The sequence below is a fragment of the Mirounga angustirostris genome, unplaced genomic scaffold, assembly GCF_029215605.1.
Source record: "Mirounga angustirostris isolate CCGP_5_RB_7025 unplaced genomic scaffold, mMirAng1.0.hap1 SCAF_8, whole genome shotgun sequence".
Taxonomy (NCBI): domain Eukaryota; kingdom Metazoa; phylum Chordata; class Mammalia; order Carnivora; family Phocidae; genus Mirounga; species Mirounga angustirostris.
This window is the reverse complement of record NW_026991716.1, coordinates 109,166,478-109,176,067: the sequence shown is the minus strand read 5'-3', so window position 1 is coordinate 109,176,067 and position 9,590 is coordinate 109,166,478. Positions and strand designations below refer to the sequence as shown.

At 34.6% G+C, this 9,590-nt stretch overlaps 1 long non-coding RNA gene and 1 pseudogene across 1 annotated transcript in view; one reads left to right on the top strand and one right to left on the bottom strand.

Annotated features, from left to right (window-relative positions):
- Window positions 1–1,169: 1,169 nt before the first annotated feature.
- On the top strand, window positions 1,170–1,665 carry LOC123836515 (large ribosomal subunit protein eL21-like; annotated as a pseudogene).
- Window positions 1,666–7,997: 6,332 nt separating this feature from the next.
- The window catches only part of LOC135365501 (uncharacterized), a 179,187-nt gene continuing 177,594 nt past the window's right edge, over window positions 7,998–9,590 (bottom strand). Inside the window, exon 3 of the long non-coding RNA XR_010413441.1 lies at window positions 7,998–9,118. This is a non-coding gene — a long non-coding RNA (uncharacterized LOC135365501). The remainder of the gene's footprint in view (window positions 9,119–9,590) is intronic.

Genomic DNA, 9,590 nt, shown 5'->3' with positions numbered 1-9,590 from the left:
AAGTGACTTTTATAAAGAACATATGTCAGATGTTTCATACAAAGTCCATCAACTTAGGTCGTTGGTTATGTTTTTTCCATGATGAGATTCAGATTATGACTATCCTGGAAGGAATACTATCTATATAAGTGATGCTGTGACCTTCTTAGCATATCATTTCTAGAGGCACACAATATTCTTTTGCCCTGTTGCTGATGATGTTAACTTTAGTCACTTTGTTGAGGCAAAGTCAGGTTTTTTCACTGTATAAATATCATTTTTCCCTTGGTAACTACTAAACAATATGTGAGGATATTTTTTTCCCAGATTGTATAAATAACCTACTTCTCAAATACATTTATCCAATCATTTTATCCCAGCAGTAATGGTCTGCCAGAGGTCTGGTTTCTCAACTTTTTGGTATACTCAGCATTGGTTAGTAAAAAGGGTTGTTGATCCTCGGTGTCAATACACCACATCTTCTATGGCTTTCATTTCTTGCCTTTTCTGTTTTTAAGTCTTTGTTTCCTAAGTATGAGACTGCAATAGATTTCACTTTCAAAACTTCTTAGTTTAGATTTCAACCTTTTATGTAGTCTTAGAATATAGCAAAAGTCTTTTGTGGATAATGGTTATGTATCTGTAGACCTCAAGCCTTTAATTTAGTCTCCCTACCCCCCAAGAGACTGCTAACTGCTACACTAGTTTCTCCTTTTAACTGTTGCTCTCTGTCTGAGCTAGCTACACACTTCAGCTCACATCAAGAACTGGTAAATCCCCCATATAAAACAAACAAACAAACCGAGCTGCTATTTATCTACTCATCTCTGAACGTTTTTCCTCTCTATATAATTTAGGACCACTTAATCCTCAAAACTTCCATAGCTATAGGGTGCCTTTTCAAAATCATTTTTTGTAATTTCTCTTTTTCTCTTAGTTGTAAATTGTGAGTGTTTAGGCTTGACATAATCTTTTACATCCTAGTCAGAAGTGCACAGTCAATCCATATTTGCATCTAGTAACTTAAATATCTGTACTTGTGGTACTGTTTCTATTAGTTGTTTCTCCTCTTGTCTTTTTTGTCACGCGGTCTGTCTCCATATCTGCCTGGTAATTTTTTCACTAAAGTACGAACATTTTAAATGAAAAGTTATAGGGCTTTTTCAGCCAGAACCTTCATCTTCCAGTAATTCACTAAAATGACCAACACAGATGGAAAGATGAGAGGCACCTGATATATGTTCTTTAGGCCTTTTAGAAAACATGGAGTTGTTCCTTTGGCCACGAACATGCAAATCGACAAGAAAGGTGATATTGTAGACATCAAGGGGATGGGCACTGTTTAAAAAGGAAAGCCCCACAAATGTTACCATGGCAAAACTGGGAGAGTCTACAATATTATCCAGCATGCAGTTGGCATTGCTATAAACAAACAAGTTAAGGGCAAGTTTCCTGCCCAGAGAATTTATGTACTGAGCATATTAAGCACTCAAAGAGCCAAGATAGCTTCCTGAAAACATGTGAAGGAAAATGATTAGAAAAAGAAGGAAGCCAAAGAGAAAGGTACTTGGGTTCAACTGAAGCGCCAGCCTCCTCCATCCAGAGAAGCACACTTTGTGAGGACCAAAGGACAGGGAGGCACCTGAGCTCCTGGAACCTATTCCCTATGAATTCATGGCATGGTAAGTGTAAAATAAATAAATAAATAAAAACCCTCAAGATTGTAAAAATATAAAAATAAAATAAATAAATGAAAAGTTATAGGGATAATTTGAAGTTCTAGATGATGTTACCTTGCTCAAGAGAGGATTCATTTTGTTTTAGGCAAATAGGCTGAAGGCAGATCACCTTAATCTAATCAGGAATTGAACCTTTTCTAGATTGAGCCTCATTCTTTAGGAGGGTTGGTCTATTTCTGTTTCTCCCTTACTCTTAGAGTGTAGCCCAGTGGGAATCTCATCTGAAAGCCTGGATTATATGTGAGATCTCTCTCTTTAGAAGGTCCCAAAATCCAAATTTGTTTCCACATTCTCAAAGGACTCCTGGAGACTTTGTTCAGTTTCTCACCTTCTCAGCTGCAGCTTGCAAACTAACAAATGTCAAATAGAAAAATAGGCTGAATATTGGATTTTCTCTCTTTATAACCCTTTTGTCTGATATCTTTGATCCTCTCTGACATCTTTATGCCTCGCTCTCCAGTGTCTCAAAGCAGATTCTGTGTGTGTGTGTGTGTGTGTGTGACTCTTGCTTCTTAGCTATTCTCAAAACAAAGATTGTTCTGTAACAAGCTATGCTGCCATTTTTGATAGTATAAAATCTTTGCTGTGTTTATTAGCATTTGCCTGATAATCATGGTAAACTTATATACATTTTCTACCTTTCATTTAGGATTTAGGTGTATCTCATGTACTTGGTACAGAGTTAGGTTTTACTTTGTGACTCAATCTGAAAATCTTTTTCTTTTAGTAGATCTTTGTCTTTTCTTTTAAGCCATATTTATACATATGAACCTATGTCTTCCCTTAGTTCTGACTCTATTTTTGTTGTGTTTTCTGTTTTTATGGTTTTTTAAAAGTCTTTCAGTAGGTAGTCTTTTTTCTTTACTTGTTATATGTTTTTATAATTATTAAAATGCTTAATTTTTTTACATTTTTATTATAGAGGTTACTTTTATAACTTTATATCTTACTTTCAGACTGGTATTTTAAAAACTGTGTCCATCATACTTTTATCACAATCAATATAGCATTATCCTATTTCTTTTCCTTGCCCTCCACTTATTCCATCCAAATTTAGGCAATATTATCTCTTGTAATATTTAATTTTATATGGTTAAATCAATTCCTATTCTGATAGTTGATTTATTTCAGTATGTTTGAAATTAAGTCATTTGATCCCCACATTTACATGAGGTAAACTGCAAACCTTCTCTAAGCTTTACCTGTAAATTGTAAGGCATATGTGTAAATTGTGAAAGCATATTATAGTTACATTTTCATCAGTCATTTTTAATATCTACAGTTAAAATATGTCAAGAATTTAGAACAGTGGTTAGTACAAAGGCAGTGCTATATAAATGTTTTCTATGTATTTTGGTTGTAGTTAAACATTTATATATAGTACTCACATAGTCCTTTTGCTGTAGTTTCTTTATTCATCACTTGGTGGGCTGAACTTCACCCTCTAATAGTTTTCCCAGAAAAGCTCAAGGGAATCTTTGCATGTAAATTACTGTATAATATTTTACAACTTGAAGGATAGTTTGGCTGGATGTGACATCGTTGGGTTGATTTTTTTAAATCAAATTTTTTAGATGTTATTCAGCTGAATGACACTGAATGTTGCAGTGGGGGAAATGTGGGCCAGTCTGATGTTCTTCTTACTATAGGTGATTTTTATTTCTTTTACTTAGGTAGAGTCTTAAAAAGGGATCATTTCTTTATCTTTCAAGTCCAATAATGTCTTAGTATTGACCATCCTGGATCATTTTTTCACATGCATTGCACATTTTTTAATATTTAGACTCAAGCATTTTTTATTTCTTAAAAAAATCTTGAATTGTAATCATGGGGTTTCTTCTTAAATTTTAGTTTTCTTTACTGAGGACTCCAATTATAAATGAGTTGGATCTCTTTGCCTTCTGTATATCAAGATTCTTCTAATCTTTTTTCTCCTCATTTTCCTTTCATTTATGTAGTTCTACCTCACTGCCTCTTTGTAATATATGAATAAAATTAAAATCCATGTTAAGATAGCAAATGTTCTATAATGTTTTAAATTTTAAATTTTGTAGTCATACTTAGGACTGAAATTATTGTATCTGCAAAATAAAATATATGTTGTTCTCCACTCAAATCTTGATGAAATAAACCCTATGCAACCTGAAGAATGTCAGAACACTATATTTGATAAATATAAATAAGAATAAAGAGTGACATTTCATTTCACTTAAATTATGATATATAAATGCAAGAAGGAAAATCTAAGGAAGCCTATTAATTTATCATTTCCAACTAATGTAGTAATTTTCAGTCTATTTATAGAGCTCCAGATATGTGAAATGAAGAGAAACTACCTATAACAGTTTCCTCATTTCATAGGAAAAATTCTGATATTTAAAGAGATCAGGTGACCTTTTCAAGACTTTACCAAAGAAAAATCTAAGCTCTTGTAGTTTTCTAATATTGGACACACACACACACACACACACACACACACACAGAGTCACCCAATATTGTTTCAACATAGCCATATGGCTTTAAAGGTCCACTCCACATACTCATTTTCAATTTCTACTAATAGACTATAAGCCAAATAAAATTGTGATACTGACAGGTTTGATCACTAACATAGGCAATAACTTCACTTAGAAAAAAAGATTCTGCACCAGCATATCTCAGGCACCAACACAAATATTAAACAAACTCTTCAGCAGAAGGTTGAAACCTATTGCCACAAAGCTCTTCCCTTTGTGTAAAAGAAGAAGAACCATCCTTAGCATTATTAATATTATATGCAAAGCAACTTATTCAGTACATGGCACATTGTAGACCCGTAATATACGATCATTATTATAAATTTACAGATTCAGAGACCAAGTCTCAGAGATGATAAATGAAATTTCTTAAGATCAGCTAGTAGGAGGCAGAACTAAGATTCTAATTCAGCTCCATCCATTTTAACGCTCTCTGGAAATTTTCTTTACATTGACCTGAAATCTTTCCCAACACATTTGTCCCAGCTCTAGCTTTCCAAACAATAAAAAATAGATATAATCTCTCTTCAACATAACAGTTTAAAATATTTGAAGGTAGTTACCATATACTGCAAGTCTTTCCTTCCTTAAGTTAAATATTCTTTTTCTGGTAGTTCATCTTTAATATGACATGTGGCTGATTTTAGAATCCACTCATCAATCTGATCATTTTTCTGAACATGTTCCCATTTGTCCATGCCCCCTTCTAAAATGTAACATCTAGAAATTATCAAAACACTCCAGTTTTGTTGTCAGTGCCAAGTAAAAAGTAGACCATTTAGAGGTCTAACTATTAACTGAGAATAATGAGGAATTGCTGTATCTTGGCTGAACTCAAGTACCAGGAAGAGAAAAAAAAAAAAAAACTTAGAAAAAATATCTCCTTTCAGTTGGGTCATAATATTCTGCTTCTGACAGAAAGTGGTCCAAAATAACCACCACTTTTACTAAATTCTGAAGATATAAATATGTTGGTTATTCTGCAAGAAAGCACCAATGCTGAACCCAGGAAGTTCACAGGACAGTCACTGTGAACAGCTGTTTTTCTTGAATTTACAAACAAACCTGTTACTTCTACCAGGGATAAGGGGATTTCTGCTGCATGCCTCCTATATGTTAAGCACAAGTTACTCTATTTAATCCTAACCACACACCTAAGAGTTATAGATTATTGTGTCCATTTTATATATGCTAAACTGAGGGATGGTACAGTATATCAGCATTCACTTATTTATCTTCACAGTGGAGATTGGAGACTTGTGCATACTCATGCAGTAGTAAGGTGCAGAGCCCAAATTCTACCTTAAGTCTGAGGGACCGTCCAAGAGTCCATGTGTTTTCCTTATCAGGTTACCTCATAAGATGTGGTAGGCAGCCTCTAAAATACTCCCCAGTGATTCTCTGCCTCCTGATATTTGTTCCCTTGCGTAATTTCCTCCTTTGGGGTGTAGGCTAAGCCTAGTGATGCCCCTGAAATGAATAGAAATCGGAAAGAGTGATGTAATGTGACTTCCAAAATTAGGTAATAAAGAGACAGTGTCTTCCATCTGGATTACTCCTTCTCTTGCCCTTTTAATCACTCATTCTGAAGAAAGCTGGCTTCCCTCTGGTGAGGGGCCCTGTAAAAAGGCTCACATGGCCAAGAGCTGATGTCTTAACCAGAGCCAGCAAAAACTTGAGACCAGCCAAAAGCCAAATGAGTTGAATGCACATTCTCCTTCAGGGGAGCCTTGAAATGACTATAGTCCCAACCAACACTTTGTAGCCTTTGAGAGAGGCTGAGGCAGAGATACCCAACTAAGCTTTATCTTGATTCCTGACTCATTAGAATTATGAGATAATATATGTGTTATTTTAAAGCTACTAATTTGGGGGGTAATTTGTTACACAGCAATAGGTAACTATACACCATACTAAAGCAAAGTCTGTGGGAAAGAAGCAGAATTGCATGAAATCACCTACACACGTGTCTTTCATCCACCAGGCATCAAATTTGCTCTAAACCTTGTCCCAACTTTGTGCTTATTTCACAGCTGCAATAACCACCTTCCTAATGTTGTTGAGTCTCACTCTATACATACACTGAATTGTCCTGGTTCCAAAACTTGTTTTTCTTAAACATGGTGGAAAGGGTAAACGTCTTATATTTTCCCTTGTTGAGATTGTTAATAAACATGGCTGTTAATGTGTAAATATGTCTCATCTAATGCCTGTTTTATGGGAGACAAACTGAGGCTAGATTGCAAGGCTGTATCATGACTTTCATTCACCAATGTATTGGAATTATGTGTTTTTTTAAGACTGTTGTCATAACTTTTATTCACCAATGTACTTCCAGTTCAGCTCATATGGCAGACATAAATGAGTACTTATAGAGAATACTATCTTACTGGCAACTTAATTGTGTTTAGTATTAAAATTAAAAAATATGAATTGTACCTTTCCTGTTCTCCTTGCCTCTAGGAAACAATGTTGTAAGAAACTGACATATTCAGTTTAGCCAAAAATCCTTGTCATAAGTGTTCCAAAGTGGAGGTCCCGTCCCAACTTTCATGTACTAATACATAGTCCTCATGTAGTTCCTATAACTCTTCTTAAGAAGAATAAACAACAAAGGAGGAAATTAACAATAGACTAAATTTAGAATTTAATTAAAACTTAAGAATATGTTATAATTAACAACAGAGGTAAATATTTTGAGCAAGCAAATGTGTGTGCTAGTTGAAATCTCATTATTTAGAAAACAATTCATTGTCATGTATAGGATGTTAACAGATTATGCATGAATGCTAAAAGATACATAAAAATTGAGAAAATTTTGACTAAGAAGAACTTCTTCAAGGGAATGTAAAGCTAACATAATTCCAGTAGACCAGCAAAATTTAGAAAAGTTATTTTTATTTTTGAAGAATAATGATGAGCATTATAAACAAGCATGTTCTCCATTTAAATAAACAGTTCTAGTCTTTTCTTACTGAGATACATACTGCTATTTGTCCCCCAATATCCATGTTCTCTTTATTCCTTAGAGTCTCATTTTTTTACTGGGCCCATGGTTATTTGAAGAAATGGTTACATTTCTCGGCCTTTCTTGCAACTAAGTGTGATCCTCAGTCCTGGCCAATTGGTTCTAAGAAGAAAGTCTGAACAACTATTAGGTAATGTCCTTATAGAAAAAGGGTGTTCCCACCTTCATCTCTTTCTCCTTTCTTCTGATTGATATAAAGGGTGGAGTTCCAAGAACCATCTTTTTTTTTTTCCTAAATCAAGTCCACTTTATTTGAAACTCTCTATATACCACCCAAGAACCATCTTGGAACATGAATTAAACTTTCCAGTTATTAGGGCTCTGTATTACTGATTTGGTGGAACCCCCAAAATATAAATAATATATCCTTTATTGCCACTATTTCCAACCCCAACTTCCCTCCAGTGAATTAATGCTGAACCATTCCCAGGGAAAGCTACCTCTGATTTTCCACTTCATCTTCTGCAACATACTTCAAAACTGCTGTCCTAGAGGCCTAAAAGATAGTGAGTAACCAAACTACCCATTTAGTGGGTGGGTCTGAATTAAGAAATACTCATTTCAAATCATCTGGGCACATGATTTCTATATTCTAATCAAGGATTTGAACATGATGGCCTGGGAAAAACTCTCTTATGTGTGAAAAGAAAAAAAAAACTTTAAAAATATATAATTGAGGGCTTTTTTGGGTAAAACATCTGAACTAAAGTTTAGTCAGACTCTTCAGCACCAAGATGAAAGTTTTCTTTTTAGTGGTATTTAACTTAGGAAAGATGAGCATGATTTTCCAGGGGATTTTTTAGGCTTTTTAACAGTAATAGTTTATAATACAGTGCAAAAACAGAGATAACTAAATAATAGTTTTAGTCTAATTTTGCTGGAAGTCTCTCCCAGAATTTCTAAGTGTTCTTCAAAAAACCTACATTGTTTTCCTTTCCCAATATCTAAAGATTAAATATATGTTGATGATTCTGTTTATCAAGCTTTAATTGTCTTTAATATCCTTTCTATAAATCTCTTGTTTTATACTTAACTTCTACTTTCATAAAATTGGACCTGGATTTGTTCTTATTCTTTTTCTTTATTTTTTCATATGTCTAGAAATTCTATAACAGCCCCATCTCAGGCAGCAAATCCATCTGTCCTCTGATAGAGATTGTGGCACTGTATATGGGACTACTGAGCCAGTCTCTGTGTCTCCTGATATTATTCATCACAGAGTTATGTGCCAGTTTTTGTCTCCTAGGCCTTTTCAGTTTACATTCCTCATTCAAAGAGATGCCAAAAAACTAGCAAGAAAGCATTTATTAACTTGGACAGTGAGACATTACAGAAATGAAGGCACTAGATGGATGAGTATTTATCTTAACTAGGCCCCAGCAGCAAGGCTTGTTCAGATGCCGGCAATTTCTTGGTTTGGTGTTCACACTACTTTCTTCCTCGTTTAGTGTGCTGAGATCCTCAGAAAACTAAAAGACTATGAATGTATTGTACACATGGAACCATTTCTGGGAACAAGTAAGTACAGACAAAGTCATGCATTTTTAAAATAAAATCATGACACAAATCTACGAAAGGAAGAAAGTGCATTCTTGAATGTTTAGTAAATCAAAACACAAGGTTTACTAAGATGCTTTGGGCTTAATTTCTTACCACAAGTTGAGAACTGTATAAAAAAAATGCTTCAAATGGCTTCTGTAGCAGGAATGGAAGCAGAGGAGCAGTGTTAATGTTTTGTGGTTTTGGTGGGCTTCCATGGCTCAGCTTCTACTGATCCTTGTCTAACTGAGAAGCCAGAAGTCCCTTCTCATTGATCCAGTAAGTTCCAGGCTTCCGACACTGTCAGACACTTCTTCCTGGTTAACATTGAGAACAAAGTCATTATTTTTTAATTAGACAATGAAAATCTGTGTATCTTTAGAGATACTGAGGCTCCTTCAAGTGAGAAACAAAACCTTCTTGGACTTTGAGAAGATCTTTGACATCATCTCTGCTTTTCTAGTCTAAGCACATTGGCTGCCTGGAAAGCAAGGGTTAAGCAGCTCTGACAAGGAAATATAGGGAATCCGGTGAAGAATGCTATTTTTTTCCCCCTCTGACTTCTTGTATATCTCCCAGTACCACTATTGAAGGATGTTTGATTTTTAAAAATGCTTTTGTTGGTAATCTTGGAATTTTTTTTTTTTTTTTTGCAATGCTTATTTTAGATCTCGTTTCCGTAATCAGGTAATTTGCAGACCTTGTATACTTTGGCTTCAGGGAACTTGAGGGAAAATATTTTTAATTGGTACCGGCAGAAATTTCTGGCATAAGATTTCTTTAGTGTCA